Genomic DNA, 19,747 nt, shown 5'->3' on the forward strand with positions numbered 1-19,747 from the left:
GTAGGGTAGACTGCCCTAATGTGAACCCAATCCTAATGTAAACCGCAGTGATAGTTTGGTTTTGAGTTAAGATTTTTTTAAATTAGTTTTATTTAACTGGCAGCTATCTATGTATTAGCTTTATAGGTTACTTAGAACTAAAATATACTAGCAATCTTATTTGTGCAAGAAATAATTCTTAGTTAAGTAAAAAAAAATTTTTGAAAGCTTTATCGAGTTTTTCTCTTGAAAGCACTAACCTTTTTTTCCCTGGAAACAGCAGTTTTTGAAGGATTTTCAAGGTGAGTGACAATTAATGTTAAATCAATGCATTATTATGCACTCTTGATAATAGAGTAGCAGTACAATATGTCTAATGTGAATCCCATTTGTGTTATCCTAATGTGGACCCAGGTTCACCTTAGGAAGACGTTTTTCAGATTAATTAATCTTTAATTATTACTGCTATTCTTTAAGCAACGTTTCGTGCCAAGAATGTTGTCAACAAGCTGTATTTTTAAGAAATTTTTTAATATATATTTAGATCCTGGAATTCCAGATTCAAAGAAGCGTTATGCTGAGGGTAATTTTAATCTGCAAACACTACAACATGTGGTATTTGACGTTGTGGTTTATGGTTTAACTAAAAAATTAGCAGCAAGTAATAACAAGATTTCTAAGCCTACCTTGTTACATCATTAGAAGATAAACAGTTGAGAAGAGGTTGGGACGCAGTTCCAGTTACGTCATTTGAAAGAAGGAGTTAAGAAGAAGTTGGGATGCTGCACAGTTCGGACTAGTGATCAAGAAGATGAATTTTTTCATACTATCTTGGAAATGGAATCAAAAATGTATTGTTTAACTCGTCTGAATATTAGACATTTACTTTATCAATTTTGTAGCCAAAATAACTTACCACACAAATTTAGCCAATCAAACAAATGTGCAGGGAAAAGGTAGTATCATAAAACATCATAGTGAACTGTTCATACGTCTACCAGAGGACGTTTCAATGCAACGAGCAATTGGATTTAATAAAGTAAAAGTTTATTGTTTCTATATTTTATTGGGTTTTATTTGCCAACATTATAAGGAAAATTCCACCAAAAAGTTTATACAACGTTGATGAAATCATTTGCCAGAAAGCTGTAAAAGTTGTGGCCAAGAAAGGTAAAAATAGTGTTGTCTTGTGTGTGCAGAGCAAGGCAAAAATATAAATATTATATGCTGCATGTCAGCTACGGTTCACTATGTGCCTACCTTATTGTTTCTCCCAAAAGTCAACATTAAAGCTTCTCTCGTGGACAATGCTCTACCAGGTTCCGTTGGTAATGACAACAAGTTTTCGAAAATTGGTTTAATTATTTTCTCGAGATTACTCAACCAAAGTTAAAACCGATTCCGGATCTTTTGCTAACAGATGTAGATGCTAACCCACGCACAATTTACAGTCACTTGACATTTCATTCTATAAAAGATTGAACTCGCACTATAATATATGATATTATGATACAAAAGTAACTTTTTGGTTGAAAAATCATTCTAATCAAGCTGTTTCTGAAGAACATGTTGCTGGTATACTTGCAGAAGCTTACTGTATTGCTGCAAATACTAACAATGCAAAGAACGGTTTTGCTGCTGCTGGCATACATCCGTTTGACAAACACAAATTTACGGATGCCGAGGAGATAGTGTTACAGATAATGATACAATGATTACCGCAGCTCAACATGTAATACAAATAAACACAGCTTTAAATTTTGACAATCAAGTTACTGTTTATGTCACGGTAATTGCCAACTCGAACAAACAAATGTTGGTAGTATTTCACTACTTGTTGAGTAGAGATTTCCAATCAAAAACCACAAACAGTCACACATAATAAAGCACTAAACATGTCAGCTGTATCTGAGGATACGTCAGAAAGCATACCACTGCTAGCCTTGATAGAAAACGTAATTGTCGGAATAAAGTCGAATCTTATTGATTACCTATTGGATATGATTTTGGTTTTATATAATATCCTTTCTTTTCAAAATAATTTGTTTGTTTATGCAAACTTTCTAAACCTTGAAAAGGTTTTTTGAGGCGTGAGATATTTTCAAAGAAATTATTATGTTCCTCATTTTGGAGCCAATGTTTGTCAAAAATTACTTGAGTCTCATTACTAATTCCTGTAATCGAATAAAGTACAAATCTCTGATATTGTAGAAGCAAGTGATGTTATTTACACAGCAAAAAGTTCAAAATCTGTAGTTACTGTTTCCCCTAATAGACACTTAATACCAAAACCACATAGCTCTAGACCAAATTCAAATTTGACTAGTGAACAAAAAGTAGCTCATGCAGCTGTAATCACTGGATCACTTTATAAAAAGTTGTCTTAGAATAATAAAAGATTATTAGAATAATAAGAATATAGAAAGTCTTAGAAAATAAAAGGAAAGATGATTAAAAAAACGCAGAGCTGGAAAAAGAAATCAGAAGCAGAGAAAATGTGAACAAATTATTGAAACAGCCACTAAAAAATCGAAGAAATTAAATATAACAAATAAAAAGAACTCAATAGAAAAACCTAAAAAAAACTGATAAAACTAAAGAAAGTAAGGAAAAGCGTAAGACAACTATTTGTCGTATGTAGCTGTCTTAACTGTATGCAGCTGTCCTTAATGTAGCTTAATTTAAATGCATATTAAAGTTAGTTTTATAATTTTAGATTATAAAACTAACTTAAAAATGCACCGTTTCCTAATGTTAACCCATGGTCTACATCAGGTCCATATTTGAAAAACTTATGTGAACCTTTTAAGTCTTATGTGAACCTTTTAAGTTTTAAAGCCTTATGTGAACCTTTTAAGTAAAATTTTAAATCCGGATTGTAAGCCAGAATATTACGAAAGTTAATTTAAAAGAATGTTCATTAAAACAATTAGGTGTATATTGTATTATATAAAAGCATTATTTATGAATTTCGGTATGATATACATAATGTAATATTAAATTAGCAAAAGGGGTCCACATTAGAGCGATCTATTCTACATTTGGTATTGTAAATTTTGATAAATAGTGATATGTATTCTTGAATAAATGTTAAAATATACATGTATGTATACATTTATTTTTATTTAAATGGCAGTATATGGTTGCATACAAACTTTATAAATAAGAAAAGTTTTTGTAAAAATATTCAATAAACTTGGAAATAAACAAAAAATATTTTACAATAACTTCTCTTGTCACACATTCTTAATAGATAAGTTAGATTTTAAGTTTTTTTGATCGAATAAGTTAATTTAACAGTACATTTTCATATTTATCAATAAATTATCAAAAGTGTATCAACTTTTTATTTTTAATAAGTTAATTAAAGTTTTTGATAAAAACTGGTTCTGATTTGTAATTGATATGATTTGCGCAAAATATATCAGTTATATATACATTATATACAAAGTATATTAACTATACACACAATAGTATGTATAATGTATATACAGTACGATCTCTCTAATTCGAATCATGCAAAGTCACCATGCAAAGTCACCATAAAATGCTTTTCAGAAACTCTTACGTTTAACTTTCTATAATTCGAATCTCTATAACTCGAAATCCTTCACAATTCGAATAGATTTTTCAGACCCATCAGTAAAATTCTCTCTGTACGTTAATTTCTTTTTTCAACTTTTGGAATGTTTTGAGTTTTTGAAAAACAATTAGTATGAATTGTTTTCATCTGTTTAAAAAAAATCTTGGCATCAAAAGGACTGCATATAGAAAACAATTTAAGGCGGAAATACGAAGCTCTACTGGAATTGGAGAAAGGGAACAACATACAAAAAGGTTTCGAAAACTTTTGATATTCCACCAAACACTCTTTCAACCTGGAAAAAGAATAAAGATAAAATCTTTGACGCTTTTTGTCTAGGAAATTTGGCTAAACGGGTGAAAGTTGATACGTATTACCAAGTAAACGAAGCTGTACTTAAATGGTTCAAACGAATGAGAGCTGAAAATGTCCCAATTAGTGGTTTGCTAGTATAAGAAAAACTTTTTATTTTATTATAGATTATTGTTTTACCTATCCTAACGTGCAGAAACTTGATCAGGTGGAGCTTATCTTTCTTCCACCGAATCTCGATCACCCAACCTATGGATCAAGGAATTATCCGATCTCTTAATCCAATATATTGCTCACTTACAGTGAAAAAGCAGATTGCTGCCTTGGAAAAAGAGAACAAGACACTTAAGTTTTCTGTCTTAACTGTTATGTTTATGCTAACAAAAGAATGGAATTCCATTTCAGACCAAACCTTTATAAACTCTTTCAAGAAATCAGGAATATTATTATATGCAGTAAAAAAGCAATAAATGTTAATAACAATCCTTTCGGCTTATAAATGTTAATGATAATACATTGTGGCTTAGATGTAGAGGAGGCTGTAATGAAAAAGTTGAATGATGATCTTGAAATTTTAAAAGCAAAATTTGATGGAGATTTTAACCTCACAGTCGACGAGTTGGTAGACATAGATTTTGATGTTTGCATTGCCAACAAATCATCAGATAAAGATATTATTGCAGAAGTTTCTGAGCATAATCCTATTCAAACTGAAGAGGAATCCAATGATAAGCGCGTTGATGTTTCTGACGATGCTTAAAAACCAAGTTTGAACGAAGCAATGCATGCTATCACAGTGCTTGAAAATTAAGGTCTTTTTTCTAACTTTAAAGATAATTTGACAAAGGCTCTTAAAGATATAAATTGTGTCATTGACACGGATTTACAAGCTCATAAAAGAAAATCTACTATTACTAACTTTTTTTTAAAATGTAAAGGTTTAAAACACAGAATATATATTGCTTTTAGGCCTAAGAATTACTATTTGTTTCTTTGTTTGATTTCTATTCGTTACTTTGACGAGAATATTTGAAAAAATGTCAACTTTTTATAATTCGAAAACCTCTCTAATTCGACCCTTTATTTTTCCCCATAAAATTCGAATTAGAGAGATTGTACTGTACAATGCATATTTTTATTTAAAGTATGAATCTCGATGCATGACTTTAATTTACTCCTAAGGTTACTGTATAAAAAAGATGTATTACGTTTTCTAAGCTTTATTAAAGATTCATATCACAAGTTATTTTAATCATGACTCTATATCAACTTTATTAAATATTTATTTCACGGATTATATCAATTACAAATCGAAATTTTTTTATCAAAAATTTATATCAATTTTAACGCTTAATCAAACTTTGATCAATAAAAATGGAAAAGCTGCCACTTATTGATAAATTTTTCTGAGAAATTGAATAAAAATATTTTTTATTTACTTAGCACAATTCAAAAAAAAAAAAATACAAACAGGAGCAAAGTTGTATAAATTATTAGTCATTTGGCCTTTATTATTCCTCCATGCGCTCAATTCATTCCTCCATGCAGCGGCTCCAAGGCCGCTGCATGGAGGAATGAATTGAGCGCGTTACTAACAGGGACGTGGTGGGGATTGAACTTCTCACTTATGAAGCTAGCGCTTTTCTAGCCGGTACATCTTGTATTGTAAATAGCAAAAGTATTGATCACGTATTACATACCGCTTTTGGTACCAGAAAAATGTGTATCTGGTTTAATGTTTTAAATTCGGGTTTAATAACGTGTTAATTAAAAATACATATATCCTTTGCTTGGTTTTGTTAAATAACAGAAAAAGAAAAATTGGCGTGCAGAGCTCATGCGTTCACTAAAATCGCTAAATCAAAATTAAATACAAGAAGTTTACTGTTTTAAAGTATAATCTAGTTTCAAAACAAACTTATGTTATGTATTTACATTCTATCAGGAATTCTCAGGTATACACAAAATACTCATCCATCACTTTGTAATGTACGTGAAATGCTTTAGCAGAACGATATCTCTTCAGAATAGTTATGCTAAATATATTAATGATATTTTCATTAATAAAATATTATATTATAAATTATATCGTTGATGCTGTGGTATTATATTACATATTATTATAAGTTCATTAATATAATAATATATTATAAAGTTATCACATATACCAAATGCTGTTATAAAATGAAAATATTATTTATAGCACATTAGTGCAAACTGTACCTGGGATATATCTGTTATCACATAATATATGTGAAAATAGAAGATATACACAAAAGAAACCTATTAATTTGATATATACTTCTGATAAATACATTGTTGTTGTTGTTGTTGTTGTTGTTGTTGTTGTTGTTGTTGTTGTTGTTGTTGTTGTTGTTGTTTTTGTTGTAAATATACCTCCAGTACAGTTTGCACTAATATGTTGATATATGTAACATTGTTTTAGCAGAACAATTTATTTCGTTCTGCTAAAGCATTATTACATATATCAACATATCAGTGCAAACATTACAGGAGATGAAGCCATAATCGCATATGTGTGGTAATAGATATATCTCTAATACAGTTTGCCCTGATATTATGTAAAGTTCATTAACAAAGCTGTTAACTGAAGATATTTTGCTATCCAGAAACAAATAAAAATGATTTTAAAAGAATTATTTTTTTGTAAAGTTGATATTTATCAAAAGATAAAAATGATAATCAAGATAGATTATCAAATTTAGTTGAGTTTTCCGGTGATTTTAAATTCAGTATTACTGATTCTGAACCCAATCTAGTGGCTATTTATAGTGGAAATGCAAAGTCATCACGTGATCATGATACAGTTTATTTACAAGATTTTGTAGCAGAAGTTATCAATCAAACAATTAATGGATAAGTTCTGCAGCCGTTTTTCAAAAAAAGGTTTAAAATGCATATTACGATTTAAAATTATTATTTCGAGAAAAACGCAATTAAAAAAAATAATTCTGAGAAACTCTTTGTAAAAGGTTTTTTGAAATTAATATTAATTTTTGAATTTTTTTATAATTCTTGAAAAATACTTATTCAATAAGGTTTGTAGGCTTCTAATCTAGCTTATTTTGTAAAAAAGGCGTTTTGAAAAACGGCTGCAGAGTTATTAACAAAAAACATAAATTTGTTTTGTGTTTTCTTATTTGTGATGCTTTAGCAAGTGCATTTGTTAGATGTTGCTCAAATAAAACGTCAAAAAATGAGTGTGATTGCTGTGGCAGACAGAGCCAACGACAGCAAGGGGAGGAGGGAGAAGGTCAGGAGGGCACTGTCCCTCCTCCCCACATACACACACATTTTTTCTTGAAGGACATTTTTTTTAAAGCAATTTCTAGATATAGAGGAACTTTTAGAAATTGACGATTGTACCCCTCCTCTATGAAACCCGTATCGTCGGTCATGGCAGAGAGTTTAAAAAAGGAGTATTTATACAATTATAATTCAAATTTAAGAATTGCTGCTGAATTTATTTATTTGCTCGCAAATAATATATTACCAATTAAATTTATAACAATAATAATATTCTCTCAGGCATTTATGACTAAATATGTTTCACTAGTGACTAGTGACTAGTTGCGAACCTTATACAGAAAAATAACGGACATTTTCTAAGTAACGTTACGTTACAGTGTCACGTATCGTTACATAAAATATTACGTCTCGGTTACGTAATAATAACGTACATTTTGCACGCAACGTAACAAATCTCGTTTACGTTACAATACGTAACGTAACTTTAAAATATTATAGGGAATATTTATGTGCTACAATCAAAATAACAATCGAATTCGTTGTACATTACCGAATCAGTAAAATAATATTTAAAAAAGGACCGAAATTAATCAACTCTTTAGAGTTTATTTTTGAGTTTTTCTAAAGTGAGCTTTATTTTTGTAATTCAAGAGCAAAAATATGTTCCGTGTTCTTTTAAACATAGTGTCGAAGGATTAAGTTTTTTAGAAAAGACTTTTATGTTTTTGTTTTTGATTTTGATTGTTTTTGATTGTTTTGTTTGAAATGTTTTTGATTGAAACGATTACGTTTTACCTTATAAGATATAATTTTATTTACCTTTTTTTTTTTTTTTTTTTTTTTAAAAGTGTGTGAAGTCGGCTTTGTAACCTGTAATTTTTGTTTTGTTATCTGTAATTTTTGTTTTACAACCTTTAAATTTTGTTTTATAATCTGTAAATTTTATTTTATAATCTGTAAATTTTGTTTTATAATCTGTAAATTTTGTTTTATAATCTGTAAATTTTATTTTATAATCTGTAAATTTTGTTTTATAATCTGTAAATTTTGTTTTATAATCTGATATTGTAAAAAGCACATTGTTTTGTAATACTTTTGATGTTGGAGGAAAAGTTATTGGCATATGCTCAGACCATTTAGGGAAAACATTTTGAATTGAACCTTCGACTTTTAGCCTATTAACTTGAAGATTTAATTAAGCTGCAGAATAGATTCTGCAGCATAGATTCTGCAGCATAGAAAACGAAAAAATTGGGCTAGTAAATAACGGTTTTATACATTTATTAAATATCGTAATAGTGTCACGTCAATAATATTACCTCACGCAAAACTGAAGCAACCACTATATAGCAACGTCAAATGACTAAAACAACGTTGTAAGTTTGACCAAGTGGATTCAAGCACTCATCTGTCGATTAATTTTTTAAATCACAAAAAGACATGATGATCAAATACGAATTAGAGTTAAGTAAAATACTTAATTGTTGCAAGTTTGGTATAAAACAGTTCAGCGGTAGTTGGCTAAATTTGTTTATGAAAAAGGAAAGTAACAAGTTGTAGGAGTTGCAAGTACAGAACGCAATGAAAATATAATTGTTGTTTGTGCTGTTAATGAAGCGAGAGACCTCCCTTTATTTTTATTTTCCAACGAAAATAATAAAAAAGTTTTTATGGACAGTGCATCAGCAATGTCTTTTGGTTTTGCCTAAAAAAAATGGGTAATAAATATGAATGGAACTTTTCTTTTTGTATCTTGAACATTTTACATAGTTCTCAAGCGTAAAAAATCACAAAAATGTTCTTTTAATCTGAGATGGATATTTTTCTTACAAAAAGTATTAAAGTTAAGCATATATTAAGATAGAAGTACCAGTCTGATATTATTATGCTAACTTTACATCTTAACACATTACACCAATTGTAACTTATTGTGATCAATTCATTTTACCATGGTTAAATTCCCGTATTTCTAAGTGCCATTATAATCTTTCCTGCTTGAAAACTATGAGTTAACTCTATCAGTAACAACTAATAGAACAGTTGACCAAGTGCTGGAGTTTATTTAATTACCATACAATAATATCCACAGATATGGTTTTGGATGTATCTACTTCACTAACTACAGAAAATCAACTTAGAGAATTTTTCTGTTAAGCATTAACTGCTGGATAAGTTTCTTTTTGTTGCCTTAAATTGTTTTGAACTTTTTACTGTTTGAATTTGAGTCGATATGAAATATGTCAGTGACACTCTAGTAATCATATCCAAGCGTGTAAAGGAGATATTCCATTAAAAAGTGATGCTTTTTTTGCAGTAAAACTATTTAGAAAGTTTTCCAAACTTGTCATTGAAGTTGGTCTACCCTTGCAAATACAACAAAATTACGTTGCTAATGTGTTTGTTACGATTGCTACAATTTTTCCGTCATTCATCAATACAATAAAGTTGAAATCAATGAGAACAAATTTTTCATTTATCAAATCAACTTTCACTGAATGCAAATCAAAAATTTCGTTTTCTATTTGAGGCTGCTTTTCTATATCAACTACAACAGTTTCTTTGATAAATAAAGTTTAATGGGCCAACAAAATCTTACATTAAGTGGAATTAAGTTGATTTACAAAAAGTCATTTTGTGAATTTGACACACCTTAATTTTATGTTACAACTCCAAAAATTCTTGAACCTTGAAAGTCAAAAGAATCAAAAAAAATCTGGTTGCACAAAGTTTGGTCAGAAGATTTATCCACACCATAACAATATATTAGCATCATATTTTCACATAGCTTTTTGCTGATATTCAGAAAGTCTATTATTTCTTTTTGTCTCAATTTTACAACTCTTTTAGCGGTATGATTTATAAGTGCTTGTAACTCCACTTTGCCTAAATTACTGATTTCCAAGTAATTATCCTTTTTATTATAAAATGATCACAATGAATGTTTTTTCAACTGCTAAATAAGATTATTAACTTTTCAACCTTTTTTATAGCTCAAATAAATTTCTGATTCTTTCAATTCGAGGTTTGACTTGGTTAGATATTTTATAAGGTTTTTTGCAATTTATTTGATGATGAAACCCAGGGGCTGATCCAGAAAATTATTTGGGTACATCTGACTTTTTTAAACAACCTATAATCCCCTCCTCCTCCCCCACCTTTAAGAGTGGATGGGGAGGGATTGCAAAAATCAAATATTATATATTTTTTTTTAATTTAATATTATTTATTTATTATTACTTTAATCTCCAGTTAAGAAATATACTTTTATATAAATTTAAATCCGATAATAAAACTTAAATCTAATTTACTTGACGGTTAAGTAAAAAAAATTTTTATATGCAATATTAAAATATTATATTAACTTCTTTTTTTTTTAGATTTATTAAATTTCGGATACTTCTACAGACGTACAAGACGTACCCTAGATCTGCCCCTGAAATCTGACCAAAGAGTTGGCATCGAATCTCCTTAAGACCCCATAAAGGGTCTATTCTAATACAACTTGTTTTAAGATTATTTGACTGCCAGTTTTTGTATAAACCAATTCTTTTTAGAACACTCCAAAATTCCTCAATTAGAAGGCATTCTGGTGTGTTTGAAGGGTTATTATTTTTGGCCATACAATTTATGAATTCTTTTCAAAGAATGACGTCATTGTTTTGACACAATGCACAGTGCATTCAAATTTAGATTCAGCATTATCGATTTAGTATAAAAGCATCAAAACTTTAATTTTGGCAAAAAATTAAATTTTTCAGACCACTGCACAGTGGGCCAGAATTCACTTTTACTTGGCAAAACTAATAACTCGTCATATAAAAAAGAGTTAAGAACCATTTTGTACTGTTTACTTTTTTAAGGATTGCAGTTTTAATAGCGTCTTTAGTTTTACTATTGGGTTGCTATGGATACCTAAATTACTTAGCAACTACATATTTTATTAACCTTAACAAATATAAATGAAAAAAACAAAACTGGAAAAAGTAATAACTTTATTGGATTACTTCCATAATTACCACATTGAGCATTTTTATACTACAAGTGCAGTGGTACTATAAATTTTTTATTTGGTTTACAGTTACACTTGAAATGCCTGGCAACGGTTCATTTTGCATAGTTAATAGCTTAAGTACCTTTTCTAAAAGCATCAATGTCATGAACTAAACTAATATTAATGTGGTAGTCTGATTGAAAATTATTTACATAACCCATGTAAAAAAAAGATACCTAAAGCTTAAACCTTTTTGTGTATATAATAACATAAAAGTTTTGGTTTAAAACTATTTTTTGAACCAAAACTTAAATATTTTGATAATTTTAAAACAGCTTTAGCTTCTTTTTCTTGACCATCTAGTCTAGTCAAATTAGGGTCCGAACTGGACAAAATTTGGATAAAAATGAATTTGGTATCATCCGAAGCGTAATTTTATCTACTTTAACATATCCAAAATCCACCAAAAATCCATTTTGGGCAAAAAAAGTTATGATTATTTTAGCTCACCTCACTTTTTTTCAAATTTATTGAAAATACTAAAAAAAAAAACGTTGTGTCTACTGTCAATAAATTGTAATAACTTATTATAAAGTAGCTTAGTCTATATGAAATTTTGCGCAGATATAGCCTAATGTGTAAAAATTTAATAAAATGAAATGTGCTTCTGAAATCATGTTCTTAAATGCTGATGTCAGGAGTTTTTTACAACATTTTTTATTTAGGCTAATACTTATAGTATATTAAAACACCTTCACTTAAAAATTTACTAAATAAATTGTTGAAACTGAAACCGTAATAAAAAAACTTAATTATTAGTATAACTAATTTAAAAAACAAGCATTTTTGAAATATTTTCTTTCATAATAAATATAATTTTAACTACTTTTGAATAATTTTTCAGGTTTAAATATTAGTGTTTTTCACACTCAACTAATATAATTAGATATAAAATCAAAAGTCAAACATTTTTTCAAAATTGTTTCCATCTCCATCTTCACTACTTTCGTATTCATTTTCACTTTCATCTATATTGACGTTATTTTTTGGTGAATTTGTGCACTCCAAACCTTGGCACTGTCCGCAGGCTGTCATGCAATTTATTCCATGACGTCGACATTGGCATTGTTTTTCATATGGTATTTTAGTATTTGTGCCGCAGTTACATTTTATAATATTAAGAATGTGGATTGGTGCAGGAATAAAAAAATACTTAAGTTGAAAAGTTAATTAGACTGTTTATTGAAAAATGATTATTTTCAAGAAATCCATTTGAAAGTGAAATCGTCATTTGTGGTTTATTTTGCGCTCCAGTATACGTACCTTGTATGTCTTTATAGGTACCAAAACGTCATTTTCCCTTCTCCATCCCCACTTTGTTTCATCCATATTGACTCCCAACCATTGCTAAATTTGTAAATACACTCGAAACGAATGGTACTTGATCGCGCGGTTGGTGGTAGTCGTTCTGACTGAATTCCTTTTTTGGAAGTTGCCACCATTTTCATATATTTTTGTTTCCTAAGTTGTGCTAGCGAGACTTGTTTATTTTTTTCACCTATAGTAATAGTTGTGCTAAATTAAACCACTGCAAAACAAAATGGACGTATAGTTATAAAATAAATAATATTATAAATAAATTTAAAAAATTTGATCATTTCGCTGAGACTCACCAGATTTAAAATGTTGCTGACTACTCTCAAAACGGTGCTTTGTCAATGTAAGGTTTACATGAATTACGTTTAAATGAATTACATTACATTGTCAATGTAATGTAATTTATGTAAGGTACTGACCCAAAGATTCCTAGTAGACTCTGACATATCCCTTCCTCTGGTTAAACCTCCACTGCTTTTTATTGATCTCATCATGCACTGTTCAATTACTAAATCAATCCAAAGACCAGCCCAGTATCGAACTGTGCGTCTAATACAATGGTAACCTGATTTAGAGTACTGCTCATAAAGCCAAGGGTATTATGAGTCAAGTGAGTACATGGATTGTAGATATTACCGAGCACTTTTGGCATAGTTTATATGCCCTGTTGCGGCAAATAAATTAAGCATAAGCCTGATGGCTTCCAGATGTTCGTGCCAGTTCCCAGTTCTCTCTGCTCTGATAAACATTTTGATAATGCTTATATATTCAAGATATTGCAACCATAGTTTTGCTGTTCTGGATAAACGGGAAAGCTGTATTTTTAATTTTTCAATAAGATTTGTGAATCTTTTAACTACACTACTATTGTTTATCTCTTCCAAATCCATGTTTCCTTGGACCAGATCCTGATACATATTTTCTAGAGAACTATCAGCCTCGTCTTTGAGGCTTTGTTTAAAAAGTAGATTCATTAAGGCAGATTCAACTAAGAAGTGAGCTCTTAGTGCTCGAGTTACTGCTTTACCAGTCATTATATGCGTGACAGAGATGCTTGTATATATAAGTTCGAGTAACCTATTCAGTCTTGATCCCTCCATGACCATACCAATACTTCCAAGGAAGCTCATTAAGATGTGGAATCCTCCCAATCGAATAACTATATCCAATTGCTTAGACTTTGCTATTTCGTAAGCTTCTAACCATAAAGGCTGATCAAAAGTTACACTTGGAGTAGGTAAATTGATTAACTTTGATTGGTTTTGTATAAAAACTGGTGTAGAATAAATGCAATTTTTATCAGATGGGTTTAAGTTAATGATAGGCGCCACTAATATCTCACTTTTTCCGGGATGACATTTACTATTATGATGAAGTTGCATAAATCCCTCTCCACTGTGCCCGGTTCTCACCAGCCGTTGAAGTGAAAGAACTTTGCCAGAAAAGATCATAACCGACGGACAGTGAAAAGGTCTGTGGTGACTGAAGTTCAACAATGAGCTTGAACAATATCTTTGTCAATGCTGCTGTGTCAGGAACGTCATACCACTAAATCGGAATATTTATTTTAGAATTTATTTCTGCTGCCTTATCTTAAGGCAGCAGAAATATCTTATCCTTATCCAAACCATATCTTATCTTATAAAAAAATTCTTATCTTATCCTTATCCAAACCATATTTTATCTTTTAATTCGATGAAGATTATCCAAAACTTTAAAGTTCATCATTCCAGCAGCGATGATTCCAACCCCATGAAAAGTGTCTTTACCATCTAATGTGCAGATATTATGATCCACGTTGTCTGCAACCCACTGAGTAAATAATCCATTCAGAACTCCGTTAACAATGTTATCGTTGTTAGCCATAACAAAGTGTTTAGAGTGTATTATTTATGAAGTACTTAAGAAAAGCCTAGTTTAAATAGCTTATTTGTCAACCACTTTGATGCAAACTTGTGATCTAGTTCTATTCCTAAACCAAAAAGCAAAGGTGGGACGTAAAATCGCGATCGAATAGCTTTTGTTATAGTTTGACCAATGGAAGATTGTTTTAGTTTGTCAGATGTAATTTGTTTCATAAAGAGGCAAAGCGATGGGCTTAAACTTTCTTCATGATGCTCAATATTGTATTTAGATGGGTAATTCTCTGTGTTGAACTTTAGATTTAAAATTTCTGCCTTTATCTACTTAACCGCCGTTCCAATGATAACTTCACCTTCGTTTGCATCTTTGTTCTCTGCCTTACATTTTTTAATAATATATGTAACCGCATCTTTAAAGCATACTAAGTTAGATTTACCTTCAGTTTGGCTAATACTTATAACGTCTTTGTATTTTTCTTCTAATTTTCTCTTTAAGTGCTTCATTGAATAAATATCTTTGGAATTTTCCAGCTCTTCCATTTTAATGTGCAATTCAGTAGTTGTCACAGGAGCCATTTGACTCTCAAACCAACCACAAAGCCATTCAAAGTGCTCCGCCATTATTGAATTTTCTTTGCAACCAGGCTTTTCTGTTTCAATCAAATTTGACCTGTAAATATATTAGGACTTTCTAGATTAGCATATGAAATATAAAAATACACATAACGAATATAAAAATTCAAAACTCGGTCAGAATCGGTTAATATGTTACTTTATTATGGAAAAACTACAAATAACTTTATCATTTGCAATTTTTACTTGTTAATTGCATTTAACAACACTTTTGATATATTGCTATAACATGAGAAGATAAATCAATTGAAATATATTGGAATTAAAACCTGTTGGTTGAAACCCTGTTGGTTAAAAATAGCTTATAACATTCAAAGTGGTATATCGCGTCACTTGCAACCAGATAACAATAGCAATTCAAACGAGATTTTACTTCAACTGCCCATATATCTTTTCTGTCTTCACAAACCTTAAGCATACTTTGTTTGAATTTTATTGTACGCACCTGTATTACGGCTTTGCGATCACGATGTTTAGAATCGGGTAATGCTAGGTTGCCACAAATGAAGCAGCATTGCTTCCAGTTGAATATGTCGGTCTAAGTTTTAAATAAATTTGTTTACAAAAAAAAAAATGTTAAGCAAGTGTTTTGCTTTTTTTAAGAAAGTGGGATGTCGTTATTAAGTGACCGTACAATGAATTTATAAAAAACAGCTAAAAGAACATAATTGAACAAAGTAACTCCTACAAATAAAAATATGGTTAATTGTATTGATCACAACACACAAGCACAAGATTGAGTAAATACGAAAATATCTTACTAAACGCAATTTTTTAATGTTAGGGCTTTCCATTTGACATTCTAATACTTTTCTTTTCGGATTTGTAAAATCACGCCTGCATGTCATATGGACAGCGACCATGTCCTTTACCTTAAGTTCTTCTTCAAGGTTTTTATCGTTGCGTACTTGTGAATAATGAATAAAGGTATTAATACCTTTCCTTCCAACATTAATTGTTTGATTAGCAAGGTCACCCATATCTTTGCAAAGCAAACAAGTTTTTTTTAATGTGTTCAACATTGTATATTTTAAATTAAGATATATTTAATAATTTATCTAAAATTAAAACATAAAATTTAAAAATGATATTTAACAACATCAACATACGGCTCTACAGTTTACCAAGTACACGAAATATATTATTTGAAAATAAAAATTAGCACATTTTGAGCATGCTATGCTGGTATTAAAAATATGCTGATGTCAGCATTTTATGAAATTAATTTTTACATTTTTATAATTTGTAAACTTTAAACTATATTTTTACAAAATATTATATGAATTGCGTCATTTTTCGCTGAATTATCACAACTTATTGACAGGAAGTCGTACGGGTTTAGTTGATTTTTTTTTAAAAAATCTACAAAGTAAGGTCAGCAATAAAGTTTATAACTTTTTTTGCCCATAATGAATTTGGGTGGATTTTGGATATATTAAAGTAGATAAAATTACGCTTCGAATGATACCAAATTCATTTATATCCAAATTTTGTCCAGGTTAGCCCATTTTCAGACTCATTTTGACTAGACTAATCTTGGTGCAAACTACAGCCTGATGCAAACAATAGCTTTTAAGATGAATATAATGCAACTAATGGCGTCAATCTTCTTTTCTTTGTTTTATTACCTAAAGTATCAAAATTCTCCTGGGGCTTGCCATACTACAGTTAGATAAGACCAGAGTTTTCTTTATTAATGGAAGCAGTTAGTAGAATTTTTTTATTATCAATTACAAATTGAAATAATATTGGTTTATTTTGTAGTCATTGCACAGTGGGACAGAGTTTGCCAAAATACCAAAGAATCAATGTCGGCATTGCTCGGTGAAAATTTGTCATAATGGTGAAGACATGTTCAGTAGAGGAAATATCTAGTTAAAAAAACATTAAATATTATTTTAAGCGTAATTTTATGCTGTTATTTACACGTTAATTTGACATGTGTTCCAAAACGCTATTTTGCATTTTTTATTTATCAACTTTCTTACGCTACTATCTTTTAAATTAACTTTATTTAATTTTATTTTAAAATATATTATTTTAATTAACAATGTTTTTTTCGCTCAGACTTTTAAAAACAATTTAACGTAGGTGTAATTATTAGTATTTATGCATCGAAAACAGACAGTTTTCGATATCTTTTTTGCTACTAACCTTTACTATTAGGTAATATTAGGTAGTATTAGGAAATACTGAACATGTAAAAAAAAATGCTTTGTACACAAAGAATACCTACAAAATCTTTCATTACTTTTATAATATATAATTTCTGTTAATATGAATCTAAAAAAGTTATTTTATGACAAATACATGCATTGAAAAGTAATATTTTTAATGTTTACACTGATAAAAGTTGTCTTGTCCATTAAAAACATTTCGTATTCTTCACCAAAATATAATTTTTTTAATATTATATAATTACATGTTTATTACTTTACTTATGCATTTTGTATATAAATATAGCTATTCTAATAAAAAAACTACGAAAATAATTTTCACAAAAAATTCGATTTTGTCCAACTGTGCATTGGTTGTTAATTTTAGAGTTTCTGCATATATACCTTTTTCAAAGATGCTTTATGCCATTTACAACTGTATTCAAAATATTAGGATTAGCTAAGTTTAAGTTTTCTTGCATTATATATAAACAAATATCAACATTTTTCATGTTTTAACTATATAAAAATATGAATTTCATTTATAAAATCTTATAAATAGGTATTTTAAGGTGTAGTTATAATAAAACAAGTTTGTAACACTAATCTAGTCTTGCTGAGACCCAATTATTGCATAGCCATTTAGAATAAAATACATATGTTTTCGTCACATAAAATCGGATACATCATTTAACTTGTAAAAAAAATTTTTTAAAAAAAAAGCTTTTTATTCTACAGCTTTGGAGTATACGTCATCATACGTCATACGTCATGATAGTTATACAAAAATATATACATTTTATAAAAGCTGAATGTTTAAGCTATAAAATGGTATATAGCAATGTAAATTTTGAAAATGTATCTTTTTTTTACTTGTGTCCAGCACCTGAACCACAGTGCATTGTGCGATGAAACATTTTCATTAAATTTGTTAAATATTACATGTGAAGTTCTTTATAGAACCATATTAGGACCTCTCCTTTTCCTTATTTATATTAATGATCCAAACGAAGCCTCGGATTTAATAATAATTATGTTTGCTGATAAACAAATCTACTCTTTTTTATTGGATGAACATCAAACTAATCAAAATATCTGACTGATTTTAGACTAACAAATTATCTCTTAACAATGATTAAACTAAATGGATTCTTTTCTATCCTTTTATCAAAAAACAAAAAATGCCAATTAACAGGCTTCAACTTTTTATTGACAATATACAAATTAAAAAAGTATCAGTAACCAACTTTTTCGGTGTTTGTAGTGATAAAAATCTTACTTGGAATAATCACATTAAAAACTTATAAAGTAAAATTCTAAAAAGTATAGGAATATTGTAAAAAGCAAGAAATGTTTTAAATAACTATACTTTAGTACAGTTATATTACTCGTTTATTCATTGTCACATAATTATGCAAACATTGTTTGGGGTAGCATAAATATAAGTAAACTTAAACCTCTTTATTGTCTGCTCAAGCATGTAACACGTCTTATATATTTTTTTGATCTGCCTTGCTCGTTTTCTGTTTCTAAAATTAAGCTTAAAAATCTAAATCTTTCTACCGAGCAAGATTTTCTAAACTACTAAGAGTGTTTTGGGTTTGTCTACCTATTATTAAAACTTAGTTTATTTATTTAAATTTTTTATTATTTAAATTAATAGTTATGAATAGATTTATAAACATTTGTTATTTGAGTTCGTATTGTGTATTGCTTGTATTGTATATTGCTAGTATATATAATTTGTCAAGTATTTTTTATTTTTTATTCAGTATTTAAAAAATATTTGGTACGGTTTTTATAACACGGCTTTGTGGGAGAAAAAAAAGTGTATATATCCATATATGCATAAATATGCATGTGTATACATATGCATGTATGTGTGTTATGTATGTATATGTGTACGTGTATGCATTTTGTGTATGTGTATGTACATGTGTTTATATATATGTATGTATGCATGTATATATGTATGTATGTATGTATGTATGTATGTTTATATGTATATAAATGTATGTATGTATGTGTGTATGGGTGTATATGTATATGCGTATATGTATGTTTGTGTGTGTATGTGTGTATCTGTATATATGTTTGTGTGTATGTGTATGTATATGTATAAATGTATATGTGTATGTATATGTATGTGTGTATATATGTATATGTATATATATATATATGTATGTATATATGTGTGTGTGTATCTGTGTATGTGTGTATGCTTGTATGTATATGTGCTGTTAGTATATTGTGTGTATGCGTTGGTATGGGTGTGTATGTGCTGGTAATCTATGAATATTCATTAGCAGCTTGCTTTCTAAAAGTCGTCATTCTACTAAAGTCGTCACAAAAAGCACAGACGAAAATAACTATTTATTAGACACCAAGTATACTCTGGAGTATGAATAATTCTAATTTTAGTTATTTTTCGCATTATGGTTTTCCTAAAATGAACTAAATGTTGTAAAATAATTATTAAAATCGAATGTTATATAAAATATTAAAATGTGTTATTTTCAAAAATTAGATTATGATATTTTAAATAGCCAAGATATAAATAACCAAGCTCAAAATAAGAAAGCAT

Source organism: Hydra vulgaris, chromosome 14, assembly GCF_038396675.1.
Source record: "Hydra vulgaris chromosome 14, alternate assembly HydraT2T_AEP".
Lineage (NCBI taxonomy): Eukaryota > Metazoa > Cnidaria > Hydrozoa > Anthoathecata > Hydridae > Hydra > Hydra vulgaris.